Consider the following 27,290-nt stretch of genomic DNA (forward strand, 5'->3'; position numbering starts at 1 on the left):
CCCTCCCCCGTGGTGCTTTCCCAGCCTTAGGGACAGTGAGCTGAGGCGGAGGAGGAAAGTTTCGCCGCGGTAGCCGGGTGTTTTGGGGCAAGGGGGTTGCCGCCCGCCTGCTGCCTCCTAAAAGCCGTGGGTGAAGGGGGATTTGCAGCCGCCGGGCTGAAGCGTTCATGGCTGTAATTGCCAGGTCGTTCATGAGGACCAAAAAAAGCTTAAATAGTTTACAAAGCCTGTCTGCGCTCTGATTTACACCACTGAGATTTCACTTATTGCAGCAGTTGCTCTGAATACACATCAGCGTTAGGGAGTTTGGAATCGCACCCCAGTATGTCCTCATTGCCTTTTTTTTTTTTTTTTTTCCCTTCCTTTCCCACCCCCACCCCTTGTATATCACATGAAATTCATTCATTCAAGTTGAGAGGCCCTAATTTGCCAGCCCAGCTGCTGCATAGCTCTGTCTGGAGAGAGCGTGGCTGCCCTGAGACCTCTCAGAGCGCCGTGTGCCTCGGGGGACCGGCACTGGTCTCGGCTCCGTTGGCGGAGATGGGGTCAGGGAAGCTCCGAAAGCCTGAAACTGGTGATGGCAGGGACCTCTTTACCAGTCCTTGAAATAAAATAGGGATAGCACAGAGGAGGATCAAGCTCAGAAGTGAAAGCGTCTGTTTTGTTTATTTTATAAGACACATATGTAGCCTGGACAGAGGTCACTTTTCTTTAGGGGAGTACTTTTTGGGGGATAGTAAAACGTGATACTTGACACCCGGTGATTGCCGTTACATCTTTCCATGTAAGACAATATTCTGAATGTTTCCTCAGCTACAGTGCATGTTAGACAAGAATCTAGAGATAAACGAATGCTGATTCATGTAAATGCAGAGCCAAGTCTGGAACAGGGGAATTCTGACTAGTTTGACAAAAATGCTTTCTTTTCAACTTATTAACATGCAAATATGGTACACTATGACTTTTTTTTTTTATATATATACTTTGAAACGTCTGCTAGTCTACAGAAGTTTTACAATGGGATGCCAGTACTTGCATTCTGCTCAGAAATACTTAAAATACTGTAAAAGAAAATGAATTTTATGAGCCACTCAGTCTTCCAGATCACCAAAAAAAAAAAAAAGTGTGATTGATGTACTATCTGCCAGTATTTTTGTGTATGTTGTTTTACAAGTGATACAGATTTATAGAGCGTTTGACACAGTAGTTTCTGGGTGATACATTTCATTAACTCTCTCCTGGAGAGTACATTACAATTTCAGTTTGAAAATAGTCTGTACAAAATACAAAGTACTAAAAAAGTTCCTAAGCTTCCATTTACTAAGGTTTATTAAGCACATAGTAGATTACGCCTTTTTATTGAAGACCGGAATAACAAAGTGGCAGTGGAACATATGCTAATCAGATACTACTTCTTTCTTGCTGCTGCGATTCATCTAAACATATGAATTATAAACTGTCAAAGTGTAATTTATTTTCAGTGTAAAAGAATGACTTTCATGCTAAGTGTAGGAATGGTAAAGGATTACACCGTACAGATGACTATTTATATTATATTATATTACAAAATTATGTTTTGAATTCCTTGACATTTTTCAAGAACATATTTTTATATAAAATACATTAGAAGACTCATCAGTAGAAGAAAATGGCTTTCTTACACTTTTACTTGCAACAGCCGAACCAAAAGAAGTACATGCTGAATTGCTCCATTATTTATCTAGTTTGTTACAAAACCAATTTCTCAGTGTTGATAGTTTTCCTGTGCAAAATATTTAGTTTGTTATGAAGGTTAGTTCACCTGAGTAGCTTATAGTCAATATTCTAATGCCTTGTCTTTTTATATTTGAATATGCAGAAAGTATTTGCACCCTTGTAAAGCATGCACGCAAGTTAAGGGAAGTGTCCAAGAAAACAGTAAAGGTAGTGCTAAATAACAGACTTTATAGGAGAGACTATCAGGCATGAAACTTCTGTTACCACTTTCCTATGGGTACTTGCCAGCTTATTGCTGAGTGACATATGTATATAGTTTTGTTCACACTTTTGCATAATAGTGGGGACATTAAGACGTATTTGCATAAACCGTACGTAGACTTTTCACTGCTCCAACACCGACAGTGCAGCATTCCTCAGTTTCTCAGGCAAAACACACGAGGATTTGCAACACCCAAAACCACGTGGAGCTCTTGTTCAGCACGTTGTTTGGAGAGAAATGTGAAGCGGTTGCAGATAAAGGGTTCTGGTGTGGTGGGTATCAGATGGTTTCATAGTTCAGCTGTACACATGAAACAGAACCAGTGGCATATTGATGGGACAACGCTAGGGAGACTGGTTGCAATCTCTGAGGCCACATTTCTTTACTCTTTGGCAGTTCCCTTTGTTCTAAGGAGACATTAGAAGGTGTATAAAGTTTTAGAACAAATAAGTGGGCATGGCAGAACGTACCTGCTCTAAGTTACTGGAGATGAGAGCAATACTAATTTCCCATTAGTGTAATTAGAATCTGTAATTGATACTTTTGTATATCTGCAACGTAGCAGTCAGGAAATAAAGCCTCTACTTACGTGACCGACTGGTGTACCCCAGTGAACACAAGTTGTTTGCATCTTGATTATTTGATACTTCCTTTTTTTAAGGTAATGCATCAAATTTCTTATATGAGTTCCCAAATACACCTGGTTTAGTACAGTACTGTATAGGAAAACTTCAGCGGAGAAAACTACAAACAATTTGTAATTCTCCTCCTTCTTGACATTAGGGGTTTTATGCAAAGTTTCAAACTAAATTCTGTATTCCGTATGCTTCTGAGATTTCACTGTCACTTTTTTACAAGATCTTTCACAAGTTTGACCTCTGTTCTCCCTTTTATCAATTTTCTCCCATTCAGTAAAGCACTGACATCTACCTAATGGCAAACAAATGTTGAAATCACTTAGTATTCCATAAGTCTTAATCACTTGCCAAAAGTTAAAGCGGTACAGAAGTATTTTGCTGAATGGGGATGAGTTTAAGCACATATTTTTCTGGATCACGGATTTAAAATCTGAGCCCTCCAGGTGCTGCACATTGCCTGTGAGGAGCCTGGATACTACTAACTTCCATCAAAGGCAGCCAAAGATAAGGAAAGCTCAGTGCCTGAGAGGAATCCTTAATCATAATTCTAATAATAGATTTCAATTGTAAATAATTGTTTATTTTCTCATGTTGGTTACAGATATATGTTTATACTCTATGCTCTCATTTTCCCCCTTTCTTTCACAGTGCAAAATAGTGGCATATAAGCAGGTTTATTTCACTAAAACTTTTGATCAGGAGTATGAGATTAGCATGTTAACAACCACTGTTTGAAGGACAGGCCTTTGAAAAACCCTGTTTATATGTTTACACTTTTTGGCCATCATATTCTCTTGGTTTCTTTTTGACTTGCTCTGCTCAACAAACAACGATTATTGACTACTTAAAACACTGCAGTTGTGTGTTTCTTTTTTTTTTTTTTTTAAGAGATACTGGTCGCTATCTGTAGAATTAGCAGAATGAGTACAGGAATTTCTGAGCAGTATTATTACTTTGCTTGGAGTATTGGCTTTCTGGCAATACTGTAATCCTTTATGGATTATCCCTATGCCTTTTCTCATTGGAAATGTACTGTTTAGTGAAGAAAAATGTTTATCATCCCAGAGTGTGTTCACACACTAGTCAAAACTAGATGCATTTCCTGTAAAGTCTTATTTCCATAAAAGTAAAATATGTAGGAATTAATTTTTGAAAAAAAGTTCTTTTGTATGGTAGCCCATTAATTTGTTTCATAACATTTCAAACATTAATCAGTCCGTTGCAATGTAGAAGCATTTTGACTAGTTGGTATCATGTATGTGAATTGTATCTATATATTATAAAGATATAGTAACTAAATGGGTCAATTTCCTTATAAATATGCACATATATCCAGCAGTCTTAATAGGACCCCAAATTCACCCATTAAGGGGGCAATCAGTTTAATCAGGCAGAAAAGCTTTTTTCTTGCTTGTGTACAGACACAAATACACACAGAGGCTTATTTCAAAGACAAATCACAAAACAACTCTCAAGAATAAAATTTTTCACAACTTTCAGCTAAGCAGATATATAATAATCATAAAAATAACAGTGTTGTGGTAGCACTAAGTACAATGTAGAGAAAAAAAGGGGAACGTTGTCATTAAGTGTAAACGTTTACATTGGCGACTTCTTTCAGACATCTAATTTTAATACTGTTTGGTGCAAAGTGTACAGAAGTGAATTTCAATTTTCTGTTCTCAATTTGCATTATATTAAATACTTTACAATTAGTTTTTAAAAGTGACCCACATTTGACCTTCAGTAACAAATTATGATGAAAGAGGGGCTAATTAAACATGAAATAGATGGATTGTTGATGCTTTAATTATCTATATTTAACACAAAGTGTTCCACTGATAAGTACAGCCTTTATTTTTTTCCTCTTCAGTAAAGTCATCTTGTACAGTGCGCAAATGACTAAGTTACCACTGAATCATTCTGCACTCCCAGGAGATGTACAGAGCCAAAAGGGACAGGATCTGAGTAAAGGAGGATTCATGCTCTGAATAAATAAAGAACTGTACTATTATAGGCAAGGGGTAGCAAGAAGCATCTTTAAAAGGATAGAATCTGATATATCAACTCAGACAGCTCCTGGCATTGTACATACCGGTATGAACCTGGGTTATCACCGTGGTTAGCAGTTTGACTGTTGCTGTGTCAGTCTTTGTATTGCGGTTGTGTCTTTCTGAGTGTTTGTTTTTCTTTCTTGCTCTTTTTTTTTTTCCCCATTTTTTTTTTTTTTTATGTTCAGTTGCCTTATTTTCTGGTATTTGGGATATTTGCTAGTTTGACCGACTGTCAGCCATGTTTCAGAGAAATACCATTCTTGCAGCTTCAGGCACATTTTCTTTTCAAGGATTTGTTTTTAAAAGTTTTAGAAAGTTTCTGTAGTTAGTGATCTGCTGGGCTACTTTGAGATGTAAAACTTATCAAATGGTTTTGCATTCAAATACGAAAGAACATCAACAGACTTCACAAGCAGTTAGCATTGTGCTTGAGTCAATTAACTAAATCCTTCACAAGCACTGTGAACTCTTCACTATATTTGCTGAACATTTTAGTATTTAATTACCAATCTTAACAGGACACATTGTTTTCATTTTCTTTGACTATATACACAGGAAATATTGATACAGACATATAAGCAATTCAGCACAGTATTTAGCAGGCTGGTTTTCTAAGTTATCTAAGCAACTCTGCTCCCAACAGATATTTAGAAACTGTTAGAGCTGCAAAACAATTTCCTTTCTTCAGTCTCAGGTTGCATGTGATGTGTTCCATGTAACTTATGTTCCACACTTCTCCTTTTTTTATTCATTACCTTTTTAGGTGTTTTTATCCCACTGAATTATCAGGCAATGATATTTCTGCATTTTTCTCCCCTGATTTTATTTTCCTGGAAAAGTAGATTTGTTGTCTGCCTGTTATCAGATTTTGGACTTTGCTAGTGTTTACTACATATTCATTTTAATCAATAATTAAAACAAGAAAAAATAGACCAACAGTTACTATTCAGAATCAAAAGAAAGTTTTGAATTATTGTTATTTTTTTATATATAAATTTGCATTACTTCAATTCTCAAAGCAAGACTGTAAAAGAAACTCCGACATTCATCATATGGGTGTATGTCAAGTTTATTGACTGTGTAGTTTAATGAAAAGTATTTTGGTAATATAGACTGTGCAATTCAAGTTATTCTAACAGTGCACACTGCATGGCCCAATACCAGTATAAGGAGAACTTTTAAAATACTGTTATTAAAAATATTTTAAATTATTTTCTTTCAGTTCAACTCGCAATACCCAGTCCTATCAAGCCTTGCTAGCTCTCTATCCTACAAAGTGCATGTTGCTAGGTAAATAGTAAAAATGAAATTCACCCATATCCTGTATCCTTTCATGTTTTTTCTTATTTGTACTAAGTTGGACGGCTTGAAAATTTTAAACCTTAATTGAATGTAAGTAAAAGTAATTTGTGAATCTAAGGTCTGAGTAAAACAGCAGATGGGATAAAATTATAGCGTCCCTTTGAGGTTTGGCTTCTTTGAAAAAAATGTCTATGGAGAAGGTAGAGAACATACACATATGAAAAAGCTAGGACTGACCTACTGCCTTCCATATACTTCAGGCAACAGAGACTTCCCGAGGTCACTTTTATTTTGCTGTTGTGGATAACAAAATATCACACTAATTCTGGTGTAACTTAGGTTAGTTGGGTCATCTAAAATGTGATGTACAATAATAGAAGACGACAGAGGAGGACTTAAAACTTCTCATTTCTTGTTTTAGTGCAATTTCCTCTATAAATATTTAACTGAGAGCAGGTCATGAACAGATGTCAAAATCTCAAAATGTGATTATACCGAAGTACCAGTTAGTCAAGTTCCTGAATGATGCCAGTGACACACAATGGAGTTGTCCTATAAAATGTACTTAACATGAGCTATTTGCTCACTCTTATGTACCCATTTTCAATGACAAGAGTTGTAAAATTACAATTAAGAGGGGCTTTTGACTGTCTTCAAAAATTAGGAAATAAGTTTGATGTGTAAAAGAAATGCGGAGGAACCACTTCATTATCTTTTTTTTTTTTTTTTTGTGGAAAGAGAAGATGGGATAAGTTAAGACTAAAAGTTTTGGATTTTAGAAGTTTGAACAGACAGAATATTCTGGTCACATTTAAAACTGAAAGGTATGTAAAAGTAGAGTGCTTTCTTTTTTATTGTTTATATCAATCAAACAATCATCTCATTTAGGTAACACAGCTGTTTTGCAATCATTAGCTTGTAAAATGCTGCAGCATAACCCCAAAAGTATTGCTTGATTTTACTCAGAGTGGATCACAAATGATACAATTATTAGAAGCTGAATAAAAGCATTATGTTTGTCTTTCAAAACTTAATTTACCTTATTAACTACTGACAAAAGTGAGTATACTTTTTAGAGGCAAACATTGTTCCGTCAGATGAGATTTTGTTACAGATTTTATGTTCTGAATCAAACAACCTAATGGCTGACTTCGTAATCCCTGAATGAAAGAAATACGTTGTTGCGAGTAGCATTCCTGTAGTATTAGGAAGCAATAAAATTAAAGTTTTTCAACGTATTTGATATAGGGTCTTTCCTTATCTACAGATAGTATAAAGTTAAATCATAGATAATGTAAAGTCATTTTTTTACAAATACGTAGAGAAGGCAGGTGCTAGCTGATGTGCTGAAAACCACTCACAGAATATGTGGTAGAATAAGAATACAGAAATACTGTTTCAATCTGCCATAAATTCAGAAAGAATTTTATCTCACAGCCTTGTCTGATCCAATTCCTTTATGGTACCATATTGTAAGTAACAAAGTATTTGTCACATGACAGGACAAAAATCCCTGCGTTACATGGTCACATGATGATTATGGAGAATTGTCCCTAAACTCCCTGAAGAGCAGTTTCTTGACTGGGGTTGTGGCCAGGATGCTAAGGAAGTGTGTGTCTTTTGTGGTATGTGCCAAGTGTTTTCTCTGTGGTAGCTCCTCTCAGAGAGAAGCAGGAGGGGCTGCTGTAATTTATTCTGTCTAACCGTGTATAGATGTCAAGGACTTTTCAGCCCTGGACAGTGTAAAATATGAGAGGTAACCCCTACTTCCTTTGGGTACCAAATCCATGTGAAGCAGAATTGCTTTAACACGTTCTCAGAGCCTCACCCTTGGGGAAAATATCCTTTACCAGGACAATACTTTTACAGGGATACAACTTGATGAAGAATTGCGTTTCTGAGTTCAGTGTTATGCTGAAAAATGAACTAAAGGAAATTATGGAGACTGTCATGGTGTTCTGGGTGTGATTCAGCTATCTAAACATACACATCCTAGTGTCGCTTTAGATACCCTAAAGTTTCTGAGGTACTGGCACAGAGCTGCACAGACAGGGCGTATGACACAAGACCTGGCTGTCTTCTGGGATACTCTTCTGTAGCTGCAGCTCAAGGCCAAACAAAAAAACAATCACTAAATCCTTTGGTTTACTTAAAAAAACCCCCCAGTAATTAAAATAAAATTAAGCACTCTGTGAATGTAGTGCATTCTGGCAAGGTTGAAAATTATTTTTCCAGTAAGAACTCAAGTACAATTTCCAAATGCGTGTGCCATACACATGCCTATTAATAGAACGCGCACCATTAGATATATGTTCACATATATCTAATGGTGTTAGATTAACAAGTTGTTTTTTAATTAATACAAACTGTTTCTGTTTTCAGAGAAACAATACTGACAGCCGTTAGCTTAAATGAATTTCCATTTGTCTTCAGACCTCTCAGGCTGATATTTATCTCAGGTTAGCTGAAACTACAGGTAGTTCAACAAAGGTCAATAAAATTTAACTAATATAAATCACTGTAAATTAAATCTGGTGATATAATATTCAGAAACTGTTTTATATTAAAACAAAATATAGATACAGAAAATCAGTTTATCAGTTTGGACGTTACACATAAAATCTCCCGCATTTAACTTACCAGCATGTATATACGTATAATTTACGAAATAACAGAGTAGGTTTTCCTTGGGTATTACATCCAAATGTAAAATTTTCTTTGTAACAGGCTCTGGGAATGATGTGGCTTTAATGACATTTCAAAAAGTATGATTTTAGTATTAAACACATTCTTACTCAAACTAATGGTACAGCAAGAGTATATGTAGCAAACTACCTTTGTTCAGTTACCTGATATGTCACAGTGTTTATTTGTGGAGTTGTGTGTTACCCCTTGTAGGCATACTTATGTGAAACACTTGGCCTGAAAATTCATATCTACTTTGTAATGCAAAACTTTATCTTTCAGATGAAATCTGGCCATTTGCTTAGGCAAATCTGTTTAACTTGTCTGGGACTCCTTTTTGAAACACTGTATTTAACAAGAGAAAATACTTCAGTAGTTTGCAAGCTTTCTAAGACAAGAATAGAAATATAGATAATAAAACAACAGCAGATTAAAGTATTAGTTACTTCATCTGGCCCCAACATTTTCACAGTGATATTTTAAGTCCCTGTTTTACCACCTTTACTGTTAACAACTTTTATGTCTTCTTTATGTACGTTTGGTCTCATTCTCCATCCTGTCACTCCTGTTCTAAGTGAAGTTACATTGTCATAAAATTTGAGTAATGAAATGGTGAATCAGTTTTCTGATCTCCATCCATGTGTTCTAAATTGGTTATAATGACATAATGTGTGCCTTGTGTGATAGTGAGAGAGGGTATCCATCATTCTGTTGAATCAGAAAAATGCTATTTTCAATGAGCATGTAATTATGTTCCAGTTGCAGCACAAGTTTACAGAAGGACAGTAATTGATTTCTTTGAGAGAGAATTTGTTTCATTTCCAAGTAAGGCGGTGAGTTCTTTTGTACAAGGAATAATCGCACTAGAAACTAGAAATCTCTACTTAAGACAGGTCACTACATGTTCAGCCACTGAACCTCAGCCGAGATCTTGGGTAAGTCTGTCATGTAGATTTAGAAAATTCACTCAGAAGGCTACTTTGACTGTATACTGATGGATTTATTCTGCTTACTGCAACTTAAGGGCCTGAATCTATCACTTTATTTTAATGGATTTTTTCTGAATGTGAATAAAACTCAGGTATTTCTAGAGCAGGTGTTAATTCATATGAGTAAAAGTGGCAGCAACAGGTGTGAAACAGAGCAGTACCCGTTTTCGTGGTGGCTTTCAACTATGAGTCTTTTTCCTAGAAATCACAACGCATAGTCTGCATCACATATTTTACCCGATTTATTACTGTATACATATAAAATAGAATAGAATAACATATCCGAAATATCTAACAACAGTGCAGATGGGAGTAAGTACTTTATAGAAATGGCAAAGACCTACCCTGGAGGTGCAGTAGGTGTTTCACCAGGATGTGGCTTTATGTAACGTGTGGGTTCATTCAGTAGGTTCAGACTTGATGCTGGCAGCTCCCTTGAGCAGATATGACACCGGTATAGGTTGGTGCAGCACGGTAACTCATCCTGTTTGAATTTTTTAAGTCCGTATGTGGGATTATAGGTTACTAAAAACACTGCTGCTTGTGGTGGTTTTATGTGCTTTTTCACGTGGATTAAAGAAACACACGAGAGAGGTTCAGTTTAGAAGTGAAGGAAACGTAACCGTTTGCAAAATGGCACTGCCTCTGCTGTTCTGTGTTTTGCAGAGATCACTGGACACTTATGTAATTTGTCCTACCTTTTTTGTGCAACACCGGTTCTTTAAATATTTATTTATTAAATGTTGTTAGTATTCTGGATATTTTTGGTTGTTCTTTAGTGCAGAGGAAAAGATAAGCAACAGTGTGAAATTCCTCTGTGTGGAATAAATTAAGAAGATTTTGTTTTCATTATATTGTGAAATATTTTATCTCTTATGTGACATTCAAGGAGACTGGAGGATGTTATATTCAATTGGCCCTTCAAACACTGCTGAATGAATTGAAAACTCATTTGGACTTTCTAATACTAAATATTGGTGCACCTTCCTAGGAACCTCAAATGCTAAATTTATTTATTTATTTTTTTTCTTTACTAGTTCTTAATTAAATATATAAAGTGACTGAACCCTTCAAATTATACAGTAACCTTCCTGGAGAATTAATGTTACAGAAATATGAAAGGACTGGCTAAAGTGTCACTCTATCAAATGTTTCTAAAAGGTTTTATGTATTTATAAGACTTCATGATCTACTATTGATGCAAATTACTAAGGATAAAAGAAAATCCATCTGTTATCAAAGAAAAAAATAAATGAAATAAGTCTAAGGATTTGAAAGATTTAGCATTAAGGACTAAGAATTCATACTTTGTGATGGGTTTATAGTAATTGACAGTAGAAAAGACTTCTTTTTAGTGTTCACAATGTGTGGGGTTTTTTTTTTTTAATCGAAAGAAAATGCCTTTGCCATAAAAGCTTCTCATATAACATATCCTGTTTCATTTCGTAATTTCATATTCTTCACTGACACGTCTCAATTAAGATATGACCTACGCCATTTCATGTTGCATTGGGCATTACTAGTTTTGTTATTATTACCCTTACATTTAATCAAATTGTCTGCAGCTAAATAAATAGCATTTCATCAAGAGCCGTTGGTTTTCAATCAGCTAGGAAACAGATTACTGGCATGAGAACAGATCTAAGGCTGGTGTCTCCGATCTGCAACTAATTGTGCGCTGATAATAGTACTGCCCACAGGCAAATCTTACTCGCTGTCCTGATCTATGATGGATTTCCCTGTATGTTAATATTAAATCAGATGGAGACATTTTGTAATACTGTTACAGTTACTATCTTTAACCTTTCCTTTTTAATTTGAAATATGTACTGTTTGGAGATACTATCTCTGTTTCATTTCTGAAAAGAAATGAAGAGAAGAAAAATCTCAAGGAAAATGTAATAGCCGTGCTTTTTTCTTTAGCTTCTCCTCTTGAAACAGTTGTTTCTTTAGGAGATAAAGTGCTGTTGATACTTAAATAAGTGTTTACCTGTAAAATCATGTATTCTACTGCTTGGCTTAGAGGGGAGAGGAGGGTATGTGACAAACTGCGGCAGGAAGCAGTGCTTCGCTCTAGCTTGGTGCTGTGTGGGCTGGTGGTCATGAGTGTGGGTATCAGACTACTCTCGGGATCAGTTGCAGACCCCGTACCAACTTTATACCATACCTGCAGGCTCCTGCATTAAGACATTATAAAAATTAACATTTTTTCAGCATGAAGATGATGAGGGTGACTACTGGAGTACATAGGAGCCCTCGTCCTGTTCCAAGACTCCATCATTTTAGGCTCTTCACAAATGCAGAACGTACTGTAAGAGCTGCTTTTAAATGAGGGTAGAATAACACCTACTGTAGTCAGCACATTATAGCGCTCTGAAAGAAAGCTGTCTTCTGGTCTGTGTACATTGTTCTTGTGAAACGCTTCCAACGGTTTGAAATCTGTTTTTTCACCTTGCGAGTTATGCAAACAGCTCTTCACTTTTTCACTAAAGCAAGTGGGAATTGTTCACTGTCACAAATAATAAATAACAAGAGTCCCCGATCTGCACAGCATGGAAGTGATAAAAACACATGCTTATGAGTGCTTGAGATTTCACAGCTATTAATTTTGAACTTTTTGATTGCAGTTCTGTTTTACAAGAGTGGATGCTGTTAGGGCAGCAGTACGCTGTGACAGTGAAAGATTATGACAACATGCATTTATCATTATGAGCTTGATAAATTCAGTGTAAGAGATGGTCAGAAAATGCCCCTAAACTTGAAGTCATAAAATATATCTTGCCTTTACTGAAAATCAAATGTTTTTTCATTACTGTTAATAATCTTTTGTACTAATTTAATACTAACATTAATATGTTTGAGAAGGTTTCTTTGTGCATAATGGAATGTACAGCTCTTATCAATGTTAGTGAATTCCTTAACGCGTACATTGAGGGACACTAGGAGTTTATGTGCAGAATGCTATTTTGCATACAACATGTATTCACATACAGAAAGATCCTCTAAAACTGGTCAACAAATACTATAGTATGTTTGGGATTTTAAAAAGTCAAGAGGACTCTTCAGGCTTTGAAGAATATTTTTAAAATTTTTCAAAGACACCTTAGCATTTAACGTCTAAATTGCAAATTTTGCCTAAAAGTATACTCCTCAACTACCTCTCCATAAATCAAAATGTGGTTGATCATGTCTTCCATTTTGAGATTGCAGTATTCGTAGTGTGGTAAGAGTGTTTCAAATCAGAAACTGCATTTTTAATTTAAGGGTAGAAATAGGAATTTCAGTAATAATTAGGCATCGTGTTGAAACTGTCTACTGTAAGGCAGCAGGACACAAAGCATCCAAATGCTGAATCTGTAGTATTTCTGATCAAATTTCACAGCTATAGCAGAGAAAAGAAATCCTATGGTATGCAGTAGAAAAAATCTTGAATAAGGGAAGCGTTTGAATAAGAACATGTCTAGAAATGTTAGTACCTCATTTTTTTATCTTTATCATTGTAGGAAAACCATCTCCAGCTTTTCTAAAATCCTCACTGAGCTGGTAATTTTTTTTTTTTCGCATTTTCAGAATATCATCAAAGCTGTGCTAATCTGGACCAAGGGCATGTCTCAGAGTCCTCGAATCTCTGAAGAAAACATTTTGCTGTCTTCCTTATTTTTGACATGATAGAGATTCACCTCAAACTTTCTAAAAACACAGAGAGAGGACACTTTGTTTATTTACAAGGCAGATGTTATAGGTTGCGATCAACAGTTTATAGTTAATCACAAGACTGATAAGAAAGAATTGCATATCCCAGAGGCATTGGCTGTCAGTGAATGTCTAGCTCAATAATTAGGCAATCTGTCTGTTAACTGCAGTGAGTTTTTGATAGATTGTAATGTGTATCCCGTATTGAAGGCATTGCAAGCTTGTAATCTGGAGGAGGAAAAGGAATAATCTCACGAGAAAAGGAAATCTAGCTTGTAGTAAGTACATCTTTCTGCCTATCTTTTTTTTTTTTTTCTGTAGTGGAAAACTGCAGGTATTTGTTTTGTCTCCCAAAGGAACGGCCTAGTATTTAAGCAGGGCTAGTCTCACAGAAAAGGAGAACATTTAGAGTTCTGTCTTTTTCTCATTTCTTTCTTTGTTTCTTTCTTTACCCCCTAGAATTTTCTTCGGAACTCAGAAAGAGGAGCTATTTTGTAATCATCCTAGCACTCTAGTTTCTGGCGAAGTCTTTTATTAAATAATTGAAAAAATATTTTGGGATAACTTTGTTGAGGAAAACTGATGCTCTCTACCTTTCTCTTCATCAAAAGCAGCACACTTTTAGGACACTGGGGGATATAGAAAGGAAAGCTGCATCTTTCTATGCTTTTAGGACTGCCTACTTTTTTTTCTATGCTTATATTTGGAATGATTTTGAAGGGCTCTTACATAAAGCATAGGCTAGCTAACTAATATGAAGAAATAAAGGAATAAAACAAAGAGAACCTGTGATTTTTTCCTCCCCCGATTTTCTTTTATTTAAACATGAAGATTCTGATGAAATAAATTAATCTAGTGAACGTTAAAATAATCACCTATATGTTGACTTTATGAAGAGCTGTCTTGAGAGCCAAATAAAGTCAATCTTTAAAAATTTTTGGGTTTTTTTGAGGGAGAACTTTTCTTGAGGAGTCTGTAGGATATATATACTGACATGTATGGGAATTTTACTGACATATAAGGTACGTTGGAATCCTATAGTATCTGTATCCTAATCCCGGTTATTGTGCTCTGAGTTTAGTCTTACATTCCCAGTGGCATTGTGAAGATTTCTAGATTTTTATTTCAGTCTCTGTTCTTCCCACCAAACCAGTTTGTTTTTTTTCTAATATAGTAGGAGTCAGATACTACTGTGCAGTAAGGGTTCAAACATTAAGAAAACATGGAGACTGAACATTATTTAAATTTTGTTCTTTCTGCTGAATTACAGAAAGTGTTGGAGATCTAGAAGTATGTTACTATTAGTTTCTTGTTGGTGGTTTTTTTTTTTTTTTTAATAATTACATACTTCCATAAAACCTTAATTATTTGGAGGTCTGAGCATATATGGTGAAAGGCAAGACGATGAAGACAGGAAAGATCTTCATTTACAGAAATTCCTGGTCCCATAGAATAGCAGTACATGTCTGTATGACATTTTGGAAACTCTCCCCAAAAAGGGGTCTTTTCTCTGTTACAACAATGACAAAATCAAGCCAACCAAAAAAAAAACCCCAAACCCCCGAACATTCCCCAAATCAGTCTGATTTCTGTCTCCTTGAATCAACATCCCAAGCTAAATTCAGAATCAGTCCATCAAACACCTATGTCTGACCTGTGCTCTAAAGAGTAAACAGAGGAAATGTCAGTTTTATGACTAATCCTCTGTTTTTCATGAAACCTTTTCTTTCCAAAAGAGGCTTAAGTATTTCGAGCGCAAGTGGAATAGTGCCCATCTTCTCTACTTTTCCATAATTCAAGAGCTAGGGTGTCTGATTTGTGAGAAGCTTATTCTGTGACTTTGTGTGTAATTGACAGTGAAGGGGGAAAATGAGGCAATGTTATGCCTTTGCTAGCTCTTTTTAAAGGAAGGAATATACTTACTCATTAATGATCCAAGCTATGAATAGATTCACGGTTTATAGCACAACCTTAGAGGGGTTTAAGATATTTAAGGGTTTATCACATAGCCTTAAAGGGGGCTAAGAGAATTTAAAAGAAAGATATGCGGACTGGAAAATTCTGGGTAAACATTTACCTATCTTCTTGGCAGTTCATTATTAAATTATATGTTGGCATTTTGCAGGTGCAGAAAGAAAAGAGAGGTACAGACAAAGGAATAGAAGCACGCTGATGACCTATTGTTAGATTTTAAGCAGAATAAATGATTAGCATCTAAAATACGGAGCAGATGTAATAAAAATCACTGCAAACTACTATCCGCAGTGCATAGTATCCAGTAATACAATTTAGTTCATTACATTACTGTGTGATGTAGTACTGTATGATGCAGTATTATTATACTCTCTCTGTGTCCTGGGCTTAAACTTGTTCAAAGTCTTGGACTAGTTCTAGACAGTCAATGTTTCATGATGACCTTCAAATGAATCAATATATTTGTAAAATAGTGAAATCACATCAAAGTTGTGTGGGCATTTTGGGGGGTGGGTTTTTTTGGGAGGTTTGTTTTTTGTTGGGGTGTGTTGGGTTTTTTTTAATCAAATATTCTTATTTGTATTTAAGGGGAGGGGGGAAAGAATCGATGTGAGAAAGAATCCATGCGAAATACAAGACCTTGTTAAGAGGATGTTCTCATCAGTGTCCTTTAACATAGGTTCAGATGTGTCTTATTGTAGGCATGCCCTCAATATTATGCTTTAGGTTTCTTGTCCACAAGAAGTAGATAATAGCTTTTTTTTTTTGCCTTCGCAAGGATGCTACGAGTTCAGACAGAGGTCAGTAATGGAACCAGTGTTCTTGCGGACTGCAGAATTTTGTCCATGCTCCAGATTCTAGACTGAAAGTCAGAGTCCAAGTGCTGTGAGAGTCAGGTTCCCTGATCTGGTTGTGCTGTTATACATCCTAAGGCAAGTGCAAGCAAGCACAAATTGTAAGGTTACTATACTCAGCTTTTACAAATGTTAGGGTACTTTTTGTAGGACTGTTTGAAATCACTCTGATGAGATGACGTATCATATATGTTTATAGAGATGGCTTACAGTACAGGAGTGTATGAAATGTAATGGATTTCAACATCTTAACAGGTTTTACATGTGGTTCTGTTGTGATCATGATGTTTGTTATTAAATTTCTTACATGTTTTCCTCCTGTTTACTACATCAGAATTAAATTCCTGTGTACTGATTTATGTTGATAGTGGGGTAATAGATCTCTACATTCTCTACATCCTCCATCTATATTTCATTACTAAAATACAGAAGATGTTTCAGCCTAATATTATAGCATAGTTATCTTATTTAGTACTATTAAAAGAAGCTTAACTTCATGCACGTAGACTGTAAGGAGAGAAGTTTTTCAGAAGTTCCCTGTACTAGTCTAACCCTACAAAGATTTAATTAACTGGGATAGAATTAGGCTTAACTCATGTCTATGAATGTATTTTAATCAACATAATTGTTGTTAGATCCCTATAGGTACATTAGGTTGAGTTGTCAAGGTAAGAATGAGGTACAAAAGCCAATTTTAATGAAGAATTGTATTTTTAAAAATTTGTTCCTTAAAGGTGTAGTTTGGCCCTTTGGCCAGTTTGTCTCACCTCAGCTTGCTTGTCATCTAGCCCAAGTTACTTACCTAGGACCACTTCAAAAGAAGAGGGATAGATACCTTCAGGAGTCAAGCTATTCCATCTTCTTTAGGTATGTACTATCTCCTGGACCTCTCTCTTCATTGGTCATAAAAGAAGAGTAGCTTAGGTAGCTTCTAAGTCACTGAATTGGGGTAAGATTCCAGCTGTACCATGACTTTTCAGAAGCAGACATCAGTTATGACTTTGCTGGATGCATGCTATATTTCATCTGTACAAATAACTGTGCAGACCCATAATAATAAAAAAATATTTTAATGTATTTCTGTACGTTTTGACCGTTGGAGCATGGACAAATGGACAAGTGTATTTGGTAGTGGCAGCAGGTAATGGGAACACAGGGAATAGGCTCGGGGATGGAGTGCGGCTCTGCATCATTCTGCTCTCTCACCTGTTGGCTGCATATGTTTTCTGGAAATGCGGGAAATGATTGGGGGAGTTGGGAAAGTAAGCAAAATGCAGGTGCTTTATAGATATTCTCTCCGGATACCAGGTTATATCATTATTTCTAAAAATGGTAATTAGCTCTTTACCATAGTTATTTTAAGTAACAAGTGACAATGACGGAAATGATAGCACTGATGTGATGCTATCCTGATAAAGAGGCTGTGAGATCATCATCAGGATTTATGCAGATTTTACTTTCACCTGTAAAGAATTTGCAGATGATTTTGATGCTTTGCTTTGTCCTCTCGCCCTGGACAAACCTTGCAGTGAGTAATCATCAGAGTTAATTAAAATAAAACCCACCAATGATTTGTAGGGTATATTGCATGTCATAAATAGCATTGATGGATTTTGCTGTTTCTGTATTCAAGCCTGGAGAATGAGGAATATGCAAACTGAGATACTAGAAAGTATTTATAGCCTTCCTAATAACTAAGATAACATGAAGCAGCCACAACTTTTTTAGCTGGTTTATGTTTTGTCCTCTGTTTGGCATTTATCTGACAAATACACTTTGAACTCTTATAGTCAAGTGAAAATATGAGATAGATTAATTTTATGTTATGATATACACATAGTAGTTGTATATAAATGTGCCAAAGGGATTTTGTTTTCTTGTGATTGTAGCACCATCTGATTTTAATAATGTAATGTTTTCTCTTTATCATAATGTCAGTGCTGAAGATTATGAAAGAGGTTTGGTACATTTACCTCGAAGTTGAACTTCTTCAGGAAGAAAAAGGGAAATAAGAAAGAGATGGAAATATTAGCAATGATTACATTCAAAAAGTTAATAATAGAAAAAAAAAAGGTGAAATTGTAAAGGTAAAGAAGTTCAAAGAAATCAAATTCCTGTCTGTAAGATTAACCTTGTTTGCAAGGTAATTTGTGAGAACTGTCTGTTTGATAAAAACATACTATCCTGGCTTTGTTATAATTTCTGCAGTGTTCCTTACATTGTGACTTTATAAAAACTCTTTCTGTCATTGATCTTTCTTTAGCCTTAAAATACATAATTGATTTGTAGAAATAGGAAGTAAAGTGAAAGCAGGAATACAGCTGCTCTAATACATAAAGTTTTGATTTTGAAAACAGAAAAACTATATTCTTCCAAATGTCAGATTAATAAGTTTCCAAAATCTGTGCCTATACATTCAAAGTCATGTCCTGTTCCCTATTTGCTCAACAACAACTGACAGTTTTGAGGTAGAAAAAAACATGGGGTAGATCAAGGAGATTTACCGGAGAAAATGACAAGCTTGCATTCTTCTTTCCCTAGGAGAAAAAAAAAACCACCACCCATACTTGAAAATATTTGCTCACAGGAATATAGTGGCTGTCTGAACAGGGAGATAGAGGTGCATCGGGAATCTTAACAGAAATGGTTCAGAGGGGTCCATCCAACTAATGTGGATTTTTATGTACTCGATAAATGTCTGCCTAGGTGCAGATGAGAGCTGTATGGGATGTCATTGAACACGTCTTCGTGAAGAGTAAGATGCTGTGACAGAGAGGTCCTTACAGACTCTCACAGTGGCTATGGAAAAGAGCAGTAACTCAGTACCATGAGTTTTTACAGCAGATTTTGTAACTGACTTATTTCACACGAGTTGTGTAGGAGACCTGGATGTGGTTATTATTATCATACGATTGCTTATACATGACCTATAGACTGTAGGTTTACTCTCCATGTCCAAACAATGAAATATATAGGTTGCCTGGACTTTGGATAATAATTTTTAACTTTTAATATTTGAAGAAGCAAAGGTTAATAGGTGCCTCTAGATATTTCTCACATATAAATGGTTATATTACATAAATAAACCTCCTCTTTCACAAACTTTTTATACACAGTCTATGAATTTCTAGGGGTCTATAAATCTCATACTGATAAAAAGAATTTTATAAACTGTGCAACCAGTTCCTGTGACTGTTTTCTCTAACATTACAGGATGTTAATGTCAATCACTGCAAAAAATTTGTAAGGCCACATCTCAGTTCCTGTTCTCGCAGATTTGTCATCTATAGAGCCATAAGACAGGCAAAGAGCCAGCCTGAGCACATAGTTAGAAATGTCATCATTCTTATGTTATTAGTCCCTGTTTTAGTGGATTTGGAGAAGATATGGAAGATTTAGTTGTGCCTGTCTCCAAGCTATTGCTTTAATGCAGGCTTGACTTCTGTTCTAGCAAAAGACCATTTGGGGAGCAGTGTGCTGCTGAAATATAGCTGGTTTTGTCATTCAGACTGGGAGGGTGACCTGTAAAGAGAAGATGATAACGACTGTTAAAATGGTTTAAAAGAGGTATTTTCTAGCCCTTTCTCTGGTCTCGAACTGATCATATTTTGAAATAAAACCCCCATGTATCAGTGGTTTAGTATTGCTGTCTCCCATTTTTAAAAGAAAGGGAGTTCATGTGTGAAACGTCATAGAAACAAATAAAAGGGACAATCCTGCATACTCCGATGAACATTGTGTTTACAGCACTTAAGGTTAATATTTTTTATATACTGTTTATCATTAGACTTACTATTAAATCAATACAGTAGTTATTTTCAATACTTAAAAAGCCTGTTTTTTTAGTAGTAATGTTTTGTACAACACTAATCGAAAAGTGCTTTTTGTTTACCACCTCTGATATAGTTCGATTAATTTTGTTTACTTTTAAAGAATTAATTGTTATTCTGCAATGTTAAATTATTTTTTTTGCGTGACAATTTTAATTACTAATAATATTGAATGGAATTATAAGTAAATATACTTATTTAATTATATTAATTATTAAGACAATTTAAGTACTTTAAAGAAAAAAGGCATAATTTTTTCTTTTTAAAGTTACTACCCTGGATTTTTTTATTATCTAACATATTAACAAACTTTTGGGACTTAGCACCTGCACATGTATATAAGTTAGTTTGCATTTATTTTAGTATAACCTTTCAATTCAAGCCGTAGATAATTTAGAAGAAAAAAAAAAGTCATGTCTATATACAGTACCAGTGTATTATTTTATCTTTTCATATACTTGATATACTATTTTTAATCTTTAAAGCTTATTTTTTTTAATCAGAGATAGCATTCATGTAAAATATGTTATTTTAAAGACAAGTACTTAAATCACATGTAAACTCTGAAGTTAAATGGTTGTGAATTAAGAAGAGGCATGAGAAATACTTCAGAGAGGAGACAGTGGGAACCAGAAAGCGTTTGTAGTATGAGTGTTTTTACAATTGTAGTTAACATCATCGATACGACAATATTTATAGGACTGAGGATTCAGAGGTATACAATGAATAGTATTATTTGTTATTTTTTTGTTTAATTTTAGAAAGAAACTTTGAAAGATGTGTGCGTGTGTGTAAATTTGTGTGTTAAGGCAGACCCTGTTCAAAACAAGAGGCTCATTGTTACTCCATCACCAGACGTGGTATGTTTATACCACTCCTTGTTTTGTTTTGTGGTTTGGATTTTGTTTTAAGAAGCATAGCCTGCCAGAGTGCAGAGCTACAAATTCTGTCGTGAATTGTATGCACTGGTTGATCACTACTGGGTTTCATTGGTTTCTGGTGGCACAGTCTCGGTGCAATGCGTTAAAAGAATTCGTTACGTTTCTAGTAGCTACCGAAAAGCGGTGTCCTTTGATGTTTCTGTGATGATTTAAAATTTTTGGACATAAGAATTCTTACTGCCCTACATAAGGAAAGATTCTGGCAAGTCGGATAACTGTATAACCATTTCATTTGCCCACTGTGAAAGTGATCGGGGACTAAGTACCTTATGTAAGTGTCTGCCTGCTGCCTTTCGGAAGTGATCGAAATTCACTGAGATGTACTCAGGAGTATCCCATTCTTCCCCAGTAATCCCAGCAGGCCAAGTCCAGTAGAAGAGAACAGCTAATACAGTATCTGTGATAAGGAGTTACAAATGTCAGCATAGTCTCCTTCTAAGTTATCACGTTCCCAGAGGATGCCAGAGAAGTTAGTATATTACTCATTGCAGTTTCAGCATTTATCCTCTGATGAGACCTACTTGAGGTTAATCTGCATTATGCGTTCTCTGTAGTATCCTGCAGTGCAATATCAGCGTAGAATTTTATTTTGATACTATCTCGGCAGAAGAAAATTAGAGGCTTTTGCTTTCTTTTGAAACAGCCTCTAAGCCAGTCATATCTGCAGTTTGCTTCCCTTTCTTTTTAAAATTTGACCTTGCGTGCGGTGGGGCTTTGACCTTTTTCTGTCTATGCATATGAACTGCGATGTTAGCGTAGTATTTTAAAGAAAAAGACAGATTACATTTTTTACATAAATATGCATGCACTTTTATAAAATAAAAAAATATCTATTTCCTGCCCTTATCCCCAGGTACTGGGCAAGTAGCTAATGCAGCTACAGTTGCTGCAGAGTTTTGGCAACCGTGTTCCTGACTTATTGTTTTCATTTTGTGCCTTTTGCATTTTAATGCAGAATCATTTAACCATTTAATTAGCATTATTTAATTCATAGGGTCATACCTGTTCTTTGTAAGACCAGCTGCCACGTTTCTCTTACCTTCTAGAACAGGGTGGCTGGGTTCAACCTGGCTACTGGGAATGGTTCCTGGCCTGTGGCAGCTGCTGAGCTGTGGTTAAGCACTCTTGGGAACCAAGTGCTAGTTGGCATCAGCTACAACTACGCTGAAGGTCATGCGGATAATTTAGTGCTACGGATCTCCACTTGTCAGAAACTGGGCATATGCCACAGCCCTGCATAGTTTACTACTATAGATAGTGCTTTACTGTCCGCTCAGAAAGCTTTTAGTATATTCCAGTAATGGACCTTTTCTCTAAAAAAAAAATAATAATAAAAAAAAAAAATTGGCATCACAGCTCCTTGCCAAGGTGTTCATGTATGGAAAATAAAGTTTTATGTGATGAATGAATATAAATATACTTAAAAGATCAAGTAGACTTTTAAGTGACTTTGCCTTCACAAATACATCTTTTTGCACACACTTAGAAAAATGACTCGTGAACATCAGGCTTGTGATTCTGTGCAGACTATTACTTGTAAGCTCATTGCGTTTAATTTCAGATGTCAGCTTAAAAAAAAAAGTAAAAACAAGAACAAAAAAGCAAAGCAAAGTAATACTCATAATATTATTTGGTAGATATTTTAACTAGATTTAATTTGTTTTTCTGATTCTCTAAAAGTTTGGGTTTTTTTTTTTTGGTTAAAATCTTTCTAATATAAATACAACCATTGCTACTCTGATTACAGTGCTCTACAGAATCAGGGATCTTTTCCTCTTTCCAATATATGACTATTAAGCAAAATCTCATAGGAAGAATAATGCCCACAGCATTTTCCACTAACCAATTGCAACTGCTTTTTGTAGGAATATTACCAATGGAACGGTGAACTCAAATTCTCATTTCAGCTTAGGTATAAAAGCACACTAGAAAAATTATCCTAAATTTACATTTATATAACTGAAAGTAGAATATGTCCCGTGATACTTTTACCTTATATCCCTACAAAGTGGCAATTGAAATATTCCCTCACTTATCGCTAAAACTGAAATCCCTACTGTTGGGTAGGAAGGTAAATTCCTGTTACTGGGAAATATGTTAGCTCAGGATGGCCGTAGGTACCACAAATTGCCAAGAGCTGCCCCTGAATAGAGTGTAACTAACTAGTTATCAGCAGGTGTCGGTGGTATTGAGTGAACCTCAAGAAATTCTGACAATGTGAAGTTCTGACAGGTTCTTGTTCACTTCTTGAGGCAAGATTGGAATTTCCCGTTGTGGTAGGCTAATAAAAATGCATTAGGGTTAACAGTAGGGGCTTCGGAAATGTATTGTTAACCTCTTCATTCTGGGGATCCTCATTAAAATGTGTTAATGCAGCTATGAAAGTTCTGAAATGGCTAATACCAGTGAAAAAAAAATATAGTACAACTGCTAATATAACAGTTTGATGCAGGCTTAAATCGCTAAGAAAAGTACTGAATTGCTCCTTAAGTGCAAAAAAAAAAACAACCCAACCCCACCTAAATATCGTTCTTTCATACTTAAATAATTCTCAAATGGCTGGAGGGATAGTATTCAAACTAGGAAAAAAAATCTGGCCAAGTATGAGAGTTTTCAGCACCCAAAATAAATTGAGAATTATATAAGGAATAGCTGCTGATAATAAAAGTGCTATTTCAACCTCATCACATAAAAAACTCAGAAAAGCAATACTATAAACATGGATTATTCTAGCTACATAAAGCAGTACTGTGGCATGCCATTCCAAAGCCCATGTTTCTCAAATTCAAATACTTCTGGTTTCAATCAATCTTTATTATCCACTTAAGTGCTTGAGATTGATCAAAACAGCTGGCAATGCTTGAAAAAATGTATCAGGTGTATGTGAGCTACTAGCCTTTAACATGGTTCATTAGAATATGCCCTGAAATCCCTTTTGCTTCATATGGGACAGGCTGTTGTACACTCACAAGTCATCCATCAAGTAGCTGGGAAGATGGCTGTCACATGGCAACTACAGTAGTGATGTAAGCACAAATGTATCAATTCTTTTCTTTTTCTCTGGGAAAATATGTGTTGATTTATTTCAAATTGTTTGCAATCTAAGAGGTTTTCTACTTGCAAGAGTTATGAACTGAAGGCACTAAAATATAAGCTTTTAACATGAATGAAATTCTCATGCAATTTAAGAACTGTTGGTCAGAAAAAAACCAACACCTTGGCAAACTCAAGGTAATCTTTGGCTGGAAAAAATGAAGATCACGTGATAACACTGTCCTGGAAATTATATAAGATTTAAAAAGATTGATTGTAGCAAGTATTACACACTGGTATATTTTCAGCAATTGGTGTTCTTATGAGGTTTTTAGCTTTAGCATTGCTTTTTCTTCAATTATGGTAAATTACTTTGGCCATTGTTGCAGGTTGACCCTAGCCACGTAGCTACTCACTCTCCTTTCCCGTGGAAGGGGGACAAAATAAAAGGAAGGTGAAAGGACTTGTGGATTGAGATAAAGGCAGTTTTATAGGTGAAGCCAAAGCTGCAAGCACAAGTGAAGTGAAATAAGGAACCCATTCATTACTCCCCATCAGCAGGCTGGGGAGTTTAGCAGCTTCCTCAAAAGCAGGGCTTTATCACATGTAGTGGTTACTTGAGAAGACAAATGCCATAATCTGAAGCATCCCCCCTTTCTCCTTCTTTCCCTGAGCTTTTATTGACGAGCATGGCATCATATGGTATGGGATATCTCTGTGGTCAATTTGGTGAGCTGTCCTGGCTGCGTCCGTTCCCAGTTTCTTGCTCTCCCCCAGCCTGCTTGCTGGCAGAGTGGGAAAAAGAGAAAGCCTTCATGCTGGGCAAGCCCTGCTCAGCAATACCCAAAAGATTGGTGTGTCATCAACACTATTTTAGCCACAAATCTGAAACACAGCGCAATACAGGCTGCTGTGAAGAAAAATAACTCTGTCCCAGCCAGACGCCATACAGCCATCTAATTATTTAATTACCTTATATTTGTGAGGCTGTTTCCTACGAGTTAGGTGAACTACCATTTCCCCTGTCTTTTTTTCCTCAGATTACTAAGTCTTAATGATAAGTTCGTGATGATGTTAATAAAAGTTCACCTCTTCAAAGCAGTAAAATAAATGGATCAAATTCACTGGTTTGCCTTGTGTCATGAGGCAGCACAGAGCATTAGAGACTGGTCAATCTGTCTCAGAACCTAATGCAGGTTGAGTAGCAAAGCCATTGGAAATCTTAACATTGACCTGAGAGTCAGCTAGATCAGCACCTATTTAAAAGATCAGGAAAAATTGTTCATAGCTGCATATACCTACTCATAGCAGAAAAGAGATGCACCAAATTTTTTTTTTTTTTTAATTGGGATTAAGTCGTGGTGTATTTTTTTTCTGATTTATTCAGAGCTAGTAGTTGCTATAGTATGCTGAAAAACATCTGTAAATAGTTATTCCTGAAATTATATCAAATGTCAAATTATATTAAACTTTGTGATAGAATCTTTCGTAACAGAATTCCTGAAGGCTTCTGTATAACCTACAGTCGAACAGAGGAATATGTTACTATCATACAGCATTATGATTAAAAAAAAGATAAAATGTGGTATACACTGTTCTGGATAGCCAGCATGATCGTATCTTAATATGTCAGGATGCTGTCCACAATCTTAGAAGAAGCTAACTGTATGAGACAACATGATACGTGAATATTTGATCTAGCGGAGAAGGAACAATTTACTTACCCTCAGATGTTCCCTATTTTAGTCCCTGAACATTAAAGGAACCTGGGGAACCATTTGGGAAGCATAAATTGATTATCATTGTTTGTCATTGTAAACAGAAACTTCTAATTCTGAACTTCAAAGATAAATTGCATCTAGAACACACTCAGAGAAGCAATTCCAGTTTAACTGAAACACCTCTTAAACAGATTTTTTTTTTTTTTTTTTTTGGAAGGAAATTATTTTGACAGAACTGAGTTAAGAAGTAATTGTACATATAGTTCTTCTGGCAGATGTGAAGCGTAGGGAGAAGCAGCTGGTAAAAACAGGGGACGATAACCTCTTAGCCTAGAACAGCACGCTTAATTGTCATCCTGTGGTCGGCATTTCAAAGTGCATTTAAATGTAGAAACTGGTCTTCCGAAGAACAAGGAAAGGAAATTAGGGATTGGATTTTAACTGGGTACCGTGCTAAATGTTCACTGTTGTGTTGTTTTTTTTATAGTTTTGAGAAATTTGAAAGTGTTGAGATTTGCTTAATGACTTTTTGTATAGATGACTGCAGTGCCTGCTTTTGGAAGACAATCCATATTTCTTTTGAGTCATCTAATTGTAAAAGTAATAGCTCAGTAATGCTTCCTAGAGGAGGGATGTGAAAAGACCTGCTTTTTTGCATGTTCCTAAATGGCACGTTATGAACAATTGATAAATTTGTGGAATAGATTTCCAAACAACACAGCTGGCTGAAGTTTATATTGGTCATAGAGCAAATCACAGGACTGATGTAAATGGAGAACTATATTGAAATGGTAGTAAAGAAAAAAAATACGTAGTTGGACTGTTTCCTTCAGGCTATAATTATTACCTATGAGAGGTTTTCCTATTAAACCAGTAACTTAAAGGAAGTCACAAATGAGGAGCCATAAAAATCCATTCTGTTTATGGTGACACTACCTAAAAAGAACAAGGGGAAGAGGCTAATGGAACAGATAATATTAAGCAAATGCTGAATGTTGTTTTTTTACATTTGATTTCCCTCATAAATGTCTCCTCTTCATTAAGTGTTTTAGCTCTACTTTTTCATTAATTTAATCTAAGGTAATGAATATTGCTTGCAAAACTTTTCCTACATTGCCTTGACCACGGAATTAGAAACTCAGAATGAGCCTGACAGGCACAGGAAGGTTTCTTGCTGCCTACCTCTTTATTTGTTAGATATTTTTGTCCAAGCAAAGGCTACAAGCCTTGCAAGAGCAATCAAAATGCAGTGTTAGAAGTGTAGTGTTAGATATCTTGCATCTAAATTCTTTAAAACCTTCAAAAAAAGAAGCATTCACTGCATACCTAAGTAGAGTGCACTGGTGTTTTACAACTATTGTGGTGGTGGTGTTTTTTTTTTTTTTTTTAAAGCTTTGCTGCTGTTGCTGTGATTCTTTGTGCTGTTTAAGAGTCCTTCACCTCTGTCCCTAACTGCTCAAGCTTTCTCCACATCTGGAGGCCACTTCCACTTGTTTTTATATACTTTAAGTTCTTAAAAATAATAATAATAATAAAAAGTTTCATAGAAATATTTGACTGAGAGAAACGAATTAAAGGAGTCGGAAACATTCAGCAGG

At 35.7% G+C, this 27,290-nt stretch overlaps 1 protein-coding gene across 1 annotated transcript in view; it reads left to right on the forward strand.

Annotated features, from left to right (window-relative positions):
• The window catches only part of PCDH7 (protocadherin 7), a 288,155-nt gene that overhangs the window by 6,126 nt on the left and 254,739 nt on the right, over positions 1-27,290 (forward strand). The window lies entirely within an intron of this gene.

Source organism: Charadrius vociferus, unplaced genomic scaffold (genome assembly GCF_000708025.1).
Source record: "Charadrius vociferus isolate BGI_N301 unplaced genomic scaffold, ASM70802v2 scaffold42, whole genome shotgun sequence".
NCBI classification, from domain to species: Eukaryota; Metazoa; Chordata; class Aves; order Charadriiformes; family Charadriidae; genus Charadrius; species Charadrius vociferus.